The 14,795-nt window shown below is 39.9% G+C and overlaps 1 protein-coding gene across 3 annotated transcripts in view; it reads left to right on the top strand.

Annotated features, from left to right (window-relative positions):
* PALLD (palladin, cytoskeletal associated protein) overlaps positions 1 to 14,795 on the top strand; it is a 421,495-nt gene that overhangs the window by 81,045 nt on the left and 325,655 nt on the right. The window lies entirely within an intron of this gene.

Below are 14,795 nucleotides of genomic sequence, written 5' to 3'. Positions count from 1 at the left end.
TATCCTTCTTAAAATGTACGAGGCAGCATAACATCATTGGTGTGGAATACAAACCTTGATACTCTGTTTCTAAATGCTGGAGACTACTAACACAGTCACCATCACTATGCTCAACTATCCTTAGAATAGGATACTTTTGGATCTATCAGTTAAAGGGAAAACAATTTATGGGAAACATCTCCCTCTTTTATAAGGTTTATCTTTAGCTTGCCAGGATGGCTGCATTTTTGGATGGTCTGTGTCACATCTTGCTTTCTGACTCTTATTGATAGTGTCATGGTGCTTAATTAAGCGTAATACTGGCATAAACAATATAGTCACGGAATGCTGGAGATAATAAAAAGGGCATGTTGAAAAGCATCAGACATTTATTGGATAAGTTAAAATATGATTTTTATAAAACCTTCCAAAGTCAGAGATTTAAAAATTTTTTGAATCACCTGAGTCACTTCATACCCCTAGTGAATGTAACGGAACAATGGCTGATTGTAAGTACTTGTGTTTTAGTAGACACTTATATGGATGTCCCTTCTATGTTTTGCTACTGCTCAATCTCCTGCTTACACTCCTACGGTAGCTTCTTAAGGATCTCTCTCCTTGTTATTCTCACCTTCCGCAAATCCATCTTCAAACTGCTGTTAGGCCAGTGCTTACAATAAATGATCACTTCATGCCTCCATATACCGCACATCATACTGCAATAAAATAATTTAGTTGCTGTGTTTGGCTCCCTAATAGACTGTGTGCTCCTTGAGGGAAGGAACTGCCTTTTTGTCTTTGAATTCTTAGTATCCAGTATCATCTGTCTTATGGTCGGTGTTCGATAATCAGTCGAATGATGAGTCATTCCCAAAAACCTTCATATCATCAACTTTCCCCTTTGTATAAGTGGGGAAATATTCAATACCCAATCTTTTCCCCTAAATTTGAGTCGAAGGTTTGTAGCATTTGAAAGAACTTATTAGATACAAGAGAGAGCTCACTATATGATGGCTTTGTCAATAGATGCTCTGAAGAGTTAGGGAAAAAATGATAAAGTAAAAGATTAAAGCTAGAAAAATTTCTCCACTTTAGAATGTATTTATCATTCTCTGACTCACTTAAAAATGAGAGATTGACATTCATCCGTTTTGTATTACCTGTCTTTTCCCAACTGTTATGTCTATTATTTTAGCATTCAGGATCAATGGCTTACTTAGCCCTTGAGACTCTAGTTAATGTCTTTCAATCATCATGACAACAAAACAGGTATCTGTCCCCAGCTGGATCCCTTTGCCTTGAGTTAACCTAATGAGCAACTTGCCTTTAGGTGTGTTTAAGAAAAGGCTAGGCTATAGCAGAGTTTCCCTCACTTTAGCACGCATCAGAATCCCCTGGAAGCTTATTGAAACACAGATAACTTGAGCTCCACCCCACCTCCCTGATATTCTGATTGACTATATCTGGATTGAGGTTTAAGAATTTGCATTTTAAACAAGTTCCTAGGAGATGCTGCTGCTGATACAGAAACCACACTTGGAGAAACCCTGGTGTACAATGCTTCTCTAACCTTGATGTAACAATAATAAATCACCTGGGCATCTAGTCAATATGCAGACTTAGTGTCAATAGGACTGAAGATTGGGGAGGGATTTGAGACTCTGCCTTTCTAAGAAGCACTCAAGTGGTGTCATGGCTATTGGTCCGGGATGACTTTTGAGAAGTTCTCTTCTCTGGCTGCATACTAAAATCTGAAAAGCTTAGAATATATTGCTGTCCAGGTGCTGTCACCAGGTTCTGTTTCAATAGATTTAGCTCAGGGCCCAGCATTTTTAATGAGCAACGTCAGATGATTCTGTTATAGTCGATCCATGGTCTGTATATGGAGGAAAACTGGTCTGGAAAGAATAAAAGCTTTTGTGGAATTTTTTTTAATGTTTATTTATTTTCGATAGAGAATGAGACAGAATTGTGAGCTGGGGAGGGTTAAAGAGAAAGGGAGACATAGAATCCGAAGCAGTCTCCAGGCACAGAGCCCCATGCAGGGCTCGAACTCACAAACCATGAGATCATGATCTGAGACGAAGTTGGACACCCAACCAACTGAGCCACCCAGGTGGCCCTCACCTGTGGAATTTTTATACAAACACAACTCTTGCAAAAATATATAAACTACTTACAGAATATATAAAGAAATACTATTATATTTTATTGTTTTTAAGATATATTTTTCCATATTTTAATATCTTTAAAATTGGAAGACCTTTTACAATCAGTAGTGCTTACAAGATTTGGTAGCATTTTATTTCTCTGTGGTACACAAAATGGTTGGTAGATAAAATAAGGGAGTTCTTACTTTCTGCAAAATTCAGTAGTTTAAAATGATTTGAAGAAACCCAAGCATGTCTTAGGAAACCATTAAAATCCTACAGGAGATAAGCAGCAACCTCTTTGACCTCGGCCACAGCAACTTCTTACCAGACACATCGCTGAAGGCAAGGGAAACAAAAACAAACATGAACTGTTAGGACTTTAAGATATAAAGCTTGGGGCGCCTGGGTGGCGCAGTCGGTTAAGCGTCCGACTTCAGCCAGGTCACGATCTCGCGGTCCGTGAGTTCGAGCCCCGCGTCAGGCTAGGCTCTGCGCTGATGGCTCGGAGCCTGGAGCCTGTTTCCGATTCTGTGTCTCCCTCTCTCTCTGCCCCTCCCCCGTTCATGCTCTGTCTGTCTCTGTCCCAAAAATAAATAAACGTTAAAAAAAATTAAAAAAAAAAAAAGAAAAAAAAAAGATATAAAGCTTCTGCACAGCAAAGGAAACAATCAACAAAACTAACAGGCAGCCTATGGAATGGGAGAAGATATTTGCAAATGACATATCTGATAGACCTTTAGTATCCAAAATCTGTAAAGAACCTATCAAACTCAAAACCCCCAAAGCAAACAACCCAGTTAAGAAATAGGCAGAAAACAGAAATATACACTTTTCCAAAGAAGACATCCAGATGGCTAATAGAAAAATGAAAAGATGCCAAACATCACTCATCATCAGAGAAATACAAATCAAAACCATGATGAGATACCACCTCACAGCGGTCAGAATTAACAACGCAAGAAACAACCAGTGTTGGCAAGAATATGGAGACAGGGGAACCCTCTTGCACTGTTGGTGGGATTCCAAACTGGTGCAGTCACTCTGGAGAACAGTATGGAGATTCCTCAAAAAACTAAAAATAGAACTAGCCTATGATCCAGCAATTGCACTGCTAGATATTTACCCAAAGGATACAAAAATACAGACTCAAAGAGGTATGGTACATGCACCATAATGTTTATAGCAGCAATATCAACAATAGCCAACCTATGGAGAGAGCCCATTGATCGATTAATGGATAAAAAAGATGTGGTACACACACACACACACACACACACACACACACACACACTGGAATATTACTCAGCCATCAAAAAGAATGAAATCTTACCACTTGCAATGATGTGGATGGAGCTAGAATGTCTTATATTAAGCAAAATAATTCGATACAGAAAGACAAATACCATATGATTTTACTCATATGTGGAATTTAAGAAACAAAACAAATGAACACATGGGAAGGCGGAGGAAGAGAAGAGAGGGAAACAAACCACAAGAGACTCTTAATGATAGAGAACAAACTATGGGTTGATGGAGGGAGAAGAGTGAGAGATGGACTAAAGGGGTGATGGGTATTAATGAGGGTACTTATTGTGATGAGCACTGAGTGTTGTATGTAAGTGATGAATCACTGAATTCTACTCTTGAAACCAATATTGCACTGTATGTTAACTAAAATTTAAATTAAAAAAAATAATAAGCAGGTCTTACCCATAATATAGCAACATCTTTTGGCATAGTTTAATTCAGATTTTCCTTATACGAGAGTTTAAAAAAATATCAAAAGCATTTGCAATTCTCCTTCTCTTTCTACGAAAGAGGATATTTGTGGTTCTAGGAACAGGAGTGAAGGGTAAAGAGGCAGTTTGGAAAAAGAGAGGTGACATTGATCTTTAAAAGAGAAATTCAGTGCCAGGGGCTCTTGAAGGAGCCTTGACAAAGAAAAAAGAAGGGAGGTAAAAGGAAAAAGTTGGCAGGAGGAAATGGGCAGTAGGAAAGCCGAGCTGCACCAGCCTGGGAAGTGGAACTTTGGGAAGAGGGGAGGTGTGCACGAGGAAGGCAAGGGATGTGTGGAGGCACTGTGAATCCCCTCGCTTCCTGAAGGAGTTTTTACAAAGACCTGGGCTTTTTCAAAGTTTTTTAAGCTTAGAGTGTGCTTCCTTTCAATGTGCACATACTGAGACAAGGTGGTCTGGAATATTCACAAACAACTTGTTAATTTAAAATTGAAAAATAACATTGGCTTGCTCAACATTATCTTCTAGGGTAAACACTGTTGCTGAACTCACCCTCCATTAATTTAGAGCATCAGAAAATGTAAGTCTGAATCAAAGAGCCTATTACAAAGGATTTCCCAAATCGGTGTTTTCTAGGTAATCAGAGCATGGAAAATATTTGTGGATGGGAGGAAAAATTGCACACATAGATGATAGATAGGTGATTGACAGATGACAGAGATGGATATATAGATACAGATTCCTAGTGTTAAGGGAAAAAGAACACATATGGTAGAGAAAGTTCTTCATGTTTTCAAACTAAGCAGAGAACACTGAGATGCACACTCATTAACATTCAGTGTAACACTGTTCTGTAGAATTCCAGTTGGTGCCCTCTGTAGATCTCAATTTCCAGTTTTAACTAATGCCTAGCAGTTTTCTATTTGTCAAATTAGGGAAAGGGTTTTTATTAGAAAAGATGAGCATATGGAGCCCAGAGAAAGGGATAAAGGCAAAGCATCTAAAATAAACTTCAGCTCTATACTTTTGCCTGAGGCAGACCTTGCTTTCAATCCTTTGGAAGTCCCATTAAGTCTCCCGACAGTGGGAGGGCAAAATAGTTGAACAGGATAGCTACTAACACGAGCTTTGGTCACACCATGTAAAGTCCAGTTGTTTGAAAGTTACTTAATCTCCTTAAGCCTCAGTTTCTACCTTTGTATAATGCGGGTGAAAAGGATGTCTCCCCCAGAGGGACATTGCAAATATGAACTGAAATGCCATATTGAAGCACAGAGTTAAGTAATCATGACTGTCAGCTATCATCATCAAGTGCAACCAATGGCTAAGGTTCAATATATGAATGTTTCAGAATTGAATTTGGGAAACATAGAAATACTCAGATATTTCATCAATCCTTTTTATATGCGGCAATATGTACATGCACAAGCAGATGTAAATCAATGTATTTCCAGGTAGATACATGTGAATATAATATTGGGTGTTTAAAGATAGTGCAGTGTTCCTCAACTAAATAGTGAAAAAACAACAATTTTCTTTTTAAAACACCAGAATTACGTTTATACCTCTGTTGTGAAGAACAATCTTTGGTAGCCTAAGGAGGCATTTTTTGTATTACGTAGAAAATTATTTCAAAATGCTTTCTTACTTGTTGTTTAAAACATAATATTATCGGGGTACCTGGGTGGCTCAGTCGGTTGAGCGTCCGACTTCAGCTCAGGTCACGATCTCGCGGTCCGTGAGTTCGAGCCCCGCATCAGGCTCTGGGCTGATGGCTCAGAGCCTGGAGCCTGCTTCCTATTCTGTGTCTCCCTCTCTCTCTGCCCCTCCCCCGTTCATGCTCTGTCTCTCTCTGTCTCAAAAATAAATAAATGTTAAAAAAAAATTTTTTAAACATAATATTATGTTATACTCATTGTTGCCTCCAACTGAAGCCAGTGCCTATGCATGGAAGACTTTCCACTCTTGAGTGATTTCATACTACTTGGTTCCAGTACTTTATCATTCATTGAAGGCCAGAAAGGACTGGAGCAAACAAATGCCTGGAGTTGATAATAAAAGGATATTCATTAGTGAATGTTCTCTTTTTTCCCTCCCTATTAGGATTTGAACTCTTTTCTGCATATTTCAATCCTAATGTATGTATCATCCTGCCTAAGGAACAAGAGAAAAGACAAGTAAGATAGGTCTAAAACTAGGGGCACCTGGGTGGCTCAGTTGGCTGAGCATCTGACTCTTGATTTCTGCTCGCATCATTACCTCACGATTCATGGGATTGAGACTCACATTGGACTCCACATTGAGACGGCAGAGCCTGCTTGGGATTCTCTCTCTCTCTCTCTCTCTCTCTCTCTCTCTCTGCTCCTCCCCTGCTCATTCTCTCTCTCCCTCTCTCTCTCTCTCTCTCTCTCAATCAACAAATAAATAAGCTTAAAAAAAAGAGATGTCCAAAACTAAAATAAATATAGAGACATTTCTTTGTGTTTTTTTAGGGAAAGGCAGGAGGATGAGAGGCAGTGAAACCTGACCTTATTCCTAGATATTTCGTTAAGTGTATGTTGTGGATGAATCAAGTGAGGTTTTACCCAAAGTTATCAAAAAAATGTCAATGTGAACAGATGATGCTGAAACTAAGAAGTTGTCTCCCAGATCAGTGCTTCTCCAACATTAACGTGCATACAAATCACCTGAGGATGTTGTTAAAGCAGATTCTGACTCAGTAGGTCCAGGTTGGGGGCTGAGATTCTGCATTCCTGGCAAGACTCTGCATGACACTGATGCTGCTGGTCTGCAGACCACCCTTTGAGCAGTAAGGGCCTAAAGCACACAAGCTGTTGTCTTGTGTTGACCATTTATTTCCTAATCTGGGTTTATCTAAGTAAAAGCTACAATCTACTGATCAGTTTGAGTTGGCTAAAGGAAAGTCTAGACTGAACCTGCTTAAAGGAAACATCTATCTTCCATGTAAGGCTAAAGAACTAATTGGACTGAATTTTACACATATCAGTTGTTGGGATATTAGTGAGATAGATACACACACACACACACACACACATATGTACATATATATATATATATATATATTAGAGAGAGAGAGAGAAAGCTAGCACAAGCAGGGGAGGGGCAGAGAGAGAGGGGGACAGGGACTCCCAAGCAGGCTCCATGCTCAGTGTGGAGCCTGATGTGGGACTCGATCCCACAAACCATGAGATCATGACCTGAGCTGAAATCAAGAGTTGGAACTTTAACCAACTAAGCCACCCAGCCACCAATGTGTATTTATTCCTGCTGCTGCTCAGTGGCCTCACCTGTTAACCAAACCTATCTTCCTTGTCTATTATCCTTCAGTCTCTTTCCTTCCACCCAACCTTCCAAATCCAAACTGAGGTGGTAGGGTTCCTAAACCTGGGAAAGTCACAGTTCCGATCTTTTGTCCACCAGCCCCGTAAGCATACTTTCATTTACTGAGCCTTAAACTTTTCTTCACTGAAATAAGGAGACTGGGAGTACATGAAGTTAAGGACAAGACATGTAAAGTGCCTACAGAATGGCTGGCACTAAGTTGATGCCAAATGGTACCAGATCCCATCCCTATGCCCCTTGTCTTGTTTCACTCTAATGTGCTTTTGCATAATCTTAAACCATTACAGGTGGACATCACGTACATTCCAGCCCTAGCTTGAGACCATCGAGATTTTTTTCACCTCTTTTCTTCAATTTTAATTTATAGTAATTAATATTCTTAAAGTCTGATTTCTACACCTTATAAACATCCCTCTACTAAACAATTATAATATTATAGTCTAGGTTGATTTAGAACACTAGCAGATATGGATCTAATGTCAAATAACAAAGGTGATACCTTTATTGGGTCTCTCACATTAAACAGATATAATTTTAAAGAAACATGATCATGAATCACCTTTCCTGGATCTCAACCCCAAACAGTTATTTTATATTTTGTCATCTTTTCATTTAGATTTCAACTTAATCCTTCATTAGAATATGTGTTAACACTCTTAATTTGTATGATTTGCTTAATGAAAAGTAGGATATATAAAATAAAGTCACTTTTAAAGCATCTAAAGAATGGTTTGCCATCCTAATCACCAAAACATGTCAGAGACATTATTTAAATGTCTTCTATTTCAATCTGTGGTTTGTCTCTGCCATCCAAAAATGAATAAACTTTAGGAACACCCAGCTGTTTTCTGAATATGAACAGTCAACTGTGGACCATGTGTGATGGAAAATTCTCTGATGGCTGAGGATATGGATAGACTTGAAGGGGATAGTTTGATGGATAGTTTGATGGAAAGTCATTGTGTATTTTCATTCATTTCTCTAACATTTACTCTGGCTCAGGTACTAGGAGTATGGTGGTGAGCAAAATATTCCCTCCATAAAGTACCACACATGTGCACACACACATACATGCAGAGTACATTTATTCAGAATTCCTACTGGAGTCCCCCCCACACCTTCTATTATCTATTTTATACCAGTTCCAATGTAACTGTAAACTTTTTTATGATGAAAATTAAAATTAGCTAATATGGTAGAATTTCAAATTGACAAGAAGACAGACATTCAGGTTTTAGAAGAAAAAATCTATTTGAGGGGAACCTGGGTGTGGCTCAGTTGGTTGAGCATCTGACTCTCGATTTTGGCTCAGGTCATGATCTCATGGTTCCTGGGATCAAGCCTTGTGTTGGGCTCCGTGTTCTCAGTGTGGAACCTCCTTGGTATTCTCTGTCTTCCTCTCTCTCTCTGTCCCTTCCCTGCTCATGTGCTCTCTCTCTCTCTTTAAAAATAAATACTAAGTAAAGCAGAAACTAAATAAATTTACAAAAATCTATTTTATAACAAATGTAACAGCATCCCTAATGTATTGAGAAGCCTCTGAAAGATATAAGGAGCAAAGGATACACCATCCATGATGCATAATAAATATAATACTGAGTTTATAGCACATTGCAGTTTTCCAAGTGGTTTTGTGACCAGTGTCTAGTTCATTTCTCACAACATCCTTGTGAGTGGTTTGTGTTATCAATATAAGTAGAATATGTGAGTGTGCGTGAATATGTGAGAATGTGTTGTGGCATATGCATGTGTGCAGGAGAAGGAAGGGGGAACAAGACATTATTAACCCATTTCATAGATAAGGGCATTAGAAGTGTGACCAACAATGTAACTTCAGTAGTACTGGTAGGTCCCAGAAAAAAGATTTGAAACCAGTCTTGCACTGGCACCCCACTTCTCTCCACTAACCCAACAGCTCTAAGATTCTTTATGAAGTAGGGATTAGAGCCATCTCACAGGTCACCTACACAGTAATGACTACACATGCAAGCACCCTTCCACAGAAGAAGAAAGGGAAGGGGGACCGGAATCCAGTCCCCAGTGCAGGTACCATGTGTGCTCCTGACCTGAGCATTTTCATTCTAGGAGCTCAGGGCCAGTCTGATGAGCAGCTGTTGTTTTCTGAGACACCAGCTGAGGGAGCATTGTGGACACAGCAACTGATGAAAAGCTCCCCAGCTGAGGGTGGACCCCAGTGGCTTACCCACTACCTACATGAGCAGGGTTTTTAGAACAATTTAAGAGTTGACTTGGGGAATCCTCTCAGCACCCTTTGGAGACCAGACTGTGTGATTTTCACACTATGACATACTATTTAAAAATATTGGATCTCGAATCCTTTATTGAGCAGAATGTCAAGAAAACAGCATTGGCTAGATAAGTTCCTTTCCCTAAAACCCAATAGAGTAATGTTGCTAACTATTGTAAGTCTAACTGCATTACAGATGTGTTTAGATGTTACCAATTTGGCTTGTATTTTGGTAATTTTGCAATTGGGAATAAATGTCTTTGAAATTTTTTGGCTTAGCTGGAGTGAGCACTATAAGATAGGTCTAGTATACCACATCATCTCTCCCAGTCCTCAAGAGACCTGAAAAAGAAAGATGGCTTTCTATCCAAGCAGTGCCAATCAAGATTCTATTTCCAACCCCATGAAAAAGAAAGCTGAGCTTCTCCACTCCTTGATGCTAGGATTCCCCACACTCATGGCAAACCATCATGGACTGGAAGCATCCCAAATTTATGTAGCCACTCCTTTTTTAGAATGCAGATCACATTTTTTATACACCTCATTAGACTTCTGAACTGAGGCTTAATTCGACATTTCTTCACCCAGCATAGCCCAGAATTGACTATTGTCTGGATGCAGGCCCCAGTGATCTTAGCTAGAGTTGATCATTGATTTAGGAATTGTGAGGAGGAGAGGAGAGCGGCAACTCTCTACCTTTACTTCAGAACTGGTAAAATTGAAGTAGACAGGAATTTATAGACTTATCAAGCTAACATGGAAGGTGAATCAGTGTCCAAGTATGGATTAGAATCCAGAATTAGGTTCTAATTATAAACCTAGTTTCTGATCATCAGCCAAGCCACTGGTCCTAGCAGAGTTTGTTGCTTCCTGGGTTCAAAGCAGCCATGCTTATGAGAGCAATTCGGGCTATGTGAAATGGGCCTAACTATAAATACCAGGAGTCTTTAAAACCCTAACTCACCAAATCATCAGTTCAGTCTCTCAATCCCCCATTAATGTTTGTTTTTTTTTTTTTTTTGCAAATTTTAAAGATATTCTCTCCTGGATTTCCTTTTAAAAAATCAAATGCCTTCCTCAGGGCAAGGAGCTATGGCCAGGAACACCTTGCAGCAAGAGGGTAGGTGAAAAGACCAAGTGCAACATCCTGGATGGTACCTGTATAGAGCAGTGCTTCTCAATGGCAGGGGGATTTTGCTTCCCAGGAAACATTTGTCAGTGTCCAAAGACATTCTTGGTTATCACAACTGGGAAAAGAGGCTGCTACTGGCACCTGCAGGGTAGAGGCCAGACATGCTGCTAAATATCCAACAATACACTGGGTAGTTCCCACAACAAAGAATTTTCCACCCCAAAATGTCAATAGTGCTGACTTTGAGAAACCCTGGTGTGTAGATAGAAACAACAACCTGCTCATCTTTCAAATGATGGCAGCTGCGAAGGTCTTCAGAAGTCTAGGAATTTGGAAAATTCTAGAGTCATGATAATCTATCACCAAAGGAAAAAAAAACTTGAAGGCCATATAGGCGGCATCTGGTCAAATGATTGCATAAAATTTAAAATAGTTTTCACCTTTTACTTAGCTTGCTAGAACACACCCTTTGCCCTTGAAGAACAGGAACTGATTACATCATCCAGTAGCAGCCCTGCTTGGCTGAAGCAGCAGACAGTTCACCAGATTTCCCAGGAAAGTCTACCCAGCACAGGTTCTGCCAGGGCCTTCAAAGTGCAGGGAGGCTTTGGTGCTGGGGAGAGTGGAGGTGAAGGGGATTGCCAGGGGCCGTTTTGCCAATTTCTCCCAAATCAGGTTGCCCTGTGCATGGCTGAGGTTAGCCCTCACCAGCTGCCTTCTTACCTATTCGACTTCTCTCCTACTGTGCCATTTCTCTAACTAGCACCACTGAGGAGTAAGAATTTCACTGGCTCCTCCCCCACCCCATGCCACCATTCTCTCCACATGGGAATCTACTCTAGAGTTGGGGGAACTCTCCTGCCATTCTCAATAGCCAAAGAAGAGTCACCACTTAGCCTAATTGTACTCAGAAGGTTCGGTTACAAGGCAATGGAGAGCATATAGAGGGTGTGGTGTGTGAGGGGAGATTCAAATGGCAAGGGGAGACTGAAGGGGAGAGGGAAGGGTGAGGATATAACACTGCGAGAATTGTCACAGGAAGATAATTTCCTGCTGCTCATCTGGAGAGCCAAATTCATTTATTTGGAAACTTGGTTGAGTCATTCTTAAGATGAATCTGGTGCTAACTGTTGGATTTGGGTCAGCCTTGAGTATGGTCTGAAAATGCTATGGAGTGTCCATTCCTAGCAGTGGTGATCTCACACGTCTGTGCAATTCTGAGTCACCGATTTGCTTTCTTCTCCCCTGACCCCATTCCCAGTTTCCTACCAGGATCATTGGCTGCCTTGGGAGTTTGGGAATTTGAATTTGTGAAAACTCCCTAGAGCCAAACCCCATGAGCTGTAAAACTGGCCCATTATTCTGAGAATCTTCAAAGGTTAAAGAAATATTAGAAAGGGAAGATGGGAGCTTCTTAAAGTCTATTTGCCCACCTCATCATCCCCAGATAGATTGTCTGTAGATTTTTATGGAGAAAAGGAAATAGTTTCAGATACTTTTTGTTTTAAGCAGACTCTGGGTTAATAATTCTCAGGTTACTTCACTGAATTAAAATGTTTTGATGTAGGAAGAACAAGACATATTAAGGAATAGCCTGTTCAGTGTCTATCAAATATCCCTTCAAGTAATATTATTTTCCTTCAGCCAGTTTCTTCTTTCAAGTATTTCCTATGAAAAGCTTGATTTACGACCTTTGGTAAAATTCATTTCTTAATTTGTGGAGCTTTCATTTTTTTTCCTGACAGTGAGTTTTCATGTTTGGATCAAAACTTGAAATTGAAACAGGTTTCTGTAAAAGTCTAGATAGTAGGACAGCTACGAGACAGCCAGAGTAAAGCTAGCTATTGTCAAACACAAACTTACTGGTTCCCAGAACTGGCTCCCTGAGCAGGGAAAGTTTGCATCATTTTTAAAGCACTTTAATGTGCCATAATTTGTCATTCATAATTGAAATATATGGTAAATTATGCTTCTAGAAAAGTTATCGCTCTGATCCATGTCTGATCTAATGGGACCAGCTGCTTCATACTGCAGGCAGGGTTCTTGTCAGCTCACTCCCTCAGGGCCAAACAGGTGTGGCCTTAGCCCCAGTCTAGGTAGGAGACCTCCAAGGAAAGCCCAGGTGCTTTAGGAAGCTCCACGATGAGATCAGCTATTGGCCCAAATCCCTCTGAGTCAGAATTCTGAGTCTTTTTTTTTTAAAGGCGATTCCCTATTCATTTCCTCCTGTGACTACCTATGCCCATGCTTCACAGTCAAGTGTTCTACAGCAGTGAGATCTTCTTTCCTGGAATAACCCAGTCCACTCTTCCCTGTATCCCTACCCCCGTTACCAAAAAAAGTATTGCTGAGCCAATCCCTTCATATTTGAAAGCTCAAGACTGAGGAGATCAAGTTAAAAACTCTGTTCAGAACTGACACTCCATATTAAAGATAGGAAAGAGAGGTTGTGGGGGTTATTGAGGATGAGAGGTTTAGCTGTAAAATTATTGAAATTCAGACATTAGCTGAGACTTCTTGCAACTGAGAGAATCAAGCCTAATGGGCTCCTTTGCCCAGTGCCATGCCTGGGAAAGACTTAAACACCTGAAGTTCTCTCAAAACTCTCAACATGATCTCCTTCTCACATGATCTCCTTTGCTTCTGTTCTGCATACATGTGTGCTGCCTCAGTTTGGCTCCAGGTCTACCCAAGCATGAAACTCAGCCCTTCACCAATTTTTGCGAGGAAGTCCCCTTGCACCAAACGTCACATGATGATAGAAATTGCTGTAGCCCCCAGGACTGGCACACTTAGCCCCAAGGTCTTTCCCCTGGTTGACCAGAAGTCTTGACCTCTCTGCAAAGGTCCTAATGTAGCAAACTCCTACTATCTGTCTTAAATCTCTTCCTGCATATAGTTCTCTTCCTCAGAGAAATTTTGAGACCAGTTGGTATCATCCTTGTTACAATATCATTGGAATTCACAAGGATAGCACTGGGGATTTCTATACAACAATGCCACAGAACTAATTCATGTCCTCTATTTACCAATCAAATATTTGGTGCCTCCTAAGTATCAGGAGATGTGGTCTTGAATTTTATCTTTGGCAGTAGGAGTAAGGAATGCTTCCTGGTGACCAGCCTAGACCACCAGGAAGAAGATGTTCAAGGACTGGGTGAGCATACAGACGTTTATAGCACAACATAGTCTTGGTAATAACGGATTTAACTGATTTTATTGATTACTGGGCAAAACTACACTTCAGTGTAGAAGGACAGAACATCATGGAGCAAAGAGTGGGATGAAATAAATGATGGAGAGCATTTTCTGTTCACTCAGAAGGGGATCTAGAAAGCATACACCTTCCACCATTTCATTGTCTAAGCACCTCCCAGCTTCTTGCCAGAAGAGTTACTGTAACATCTCCTCCTACGCAGTGAATGGCATTGAAGAGGTTTCGCAATACCATGAATCTGCATTAAATGGGGCTCTATACAAAAATTCTTGGGTTCTATAGTCAGGTGATGGGTTTAAATCTCAGTGAGCCAGATACTTATCACTTAATTCTAAGTGAGTCCTTGTCCTCTCTAAGCTTGGATTTCTCAGTTTATGAAGAGATCATGATATCTCCCTACGAAATTGGTGTGAAAATTAGAGATGTAGGCGTATAACATAGACTAGGGTATAGCAGACACTCCATAAAAGGCAATCACAAGTTTTACTACTGCAGATTCTTTCTCGTCAATAGTACAAACAACTTTTCATAAAAATCCCACTTATAACCCTAAGTATAACCTCAATAATATCAACTGTACACTTATGTATGATTACTTCTATTTCCACGTAATGTTAGTATATCTTTTTAAATTGTATTTTGAGAAAATCCAAAATGGTATGCTTTTTGGTATAAAACTCCTGGCCAAAAATGTTATTACATCTTCTTTCCTAAAAAAAATAATAACTAAAACTTCCTTTATATCAGTGACAGAAAATACTAGTCTTCATTTAGCTTTAAAGAAATGTTGAATGTTTTCCATGGAGAATGAGAAGGGGGTAAGAGACAAGACTTCAAAGTAATAAGTATATAATCCTAAGAAGTCGTTTATTTATTTGAGAGATAATTTTCAAAATATGGATGATTGAAATAAGCCATGGAAATACTACTCCTAATAGTATTATTATAGATCATTATGAACTTGAAG

This window comes from Herpailurus yagouaroundi, unplaced genomic scaffold (genome assembly GCF_014898765.1).
Source record: "Herpailurus yagouaroundi ecotype Mexico unplaced genomic scaffold, PumYag 28, whole genome shotgun sequence".
NCBI classification, from domain to species: Eukaryota; Metazoa; Chordata; class Mammalia; order Carnivora; family Felidae; genus Herpailurus; species Herpailurus yagouaroundi.
Note: the sequence above shows the minus strand (reverse complement) of the source record. Positions and strands in the feature narration are given on the sequence as shown.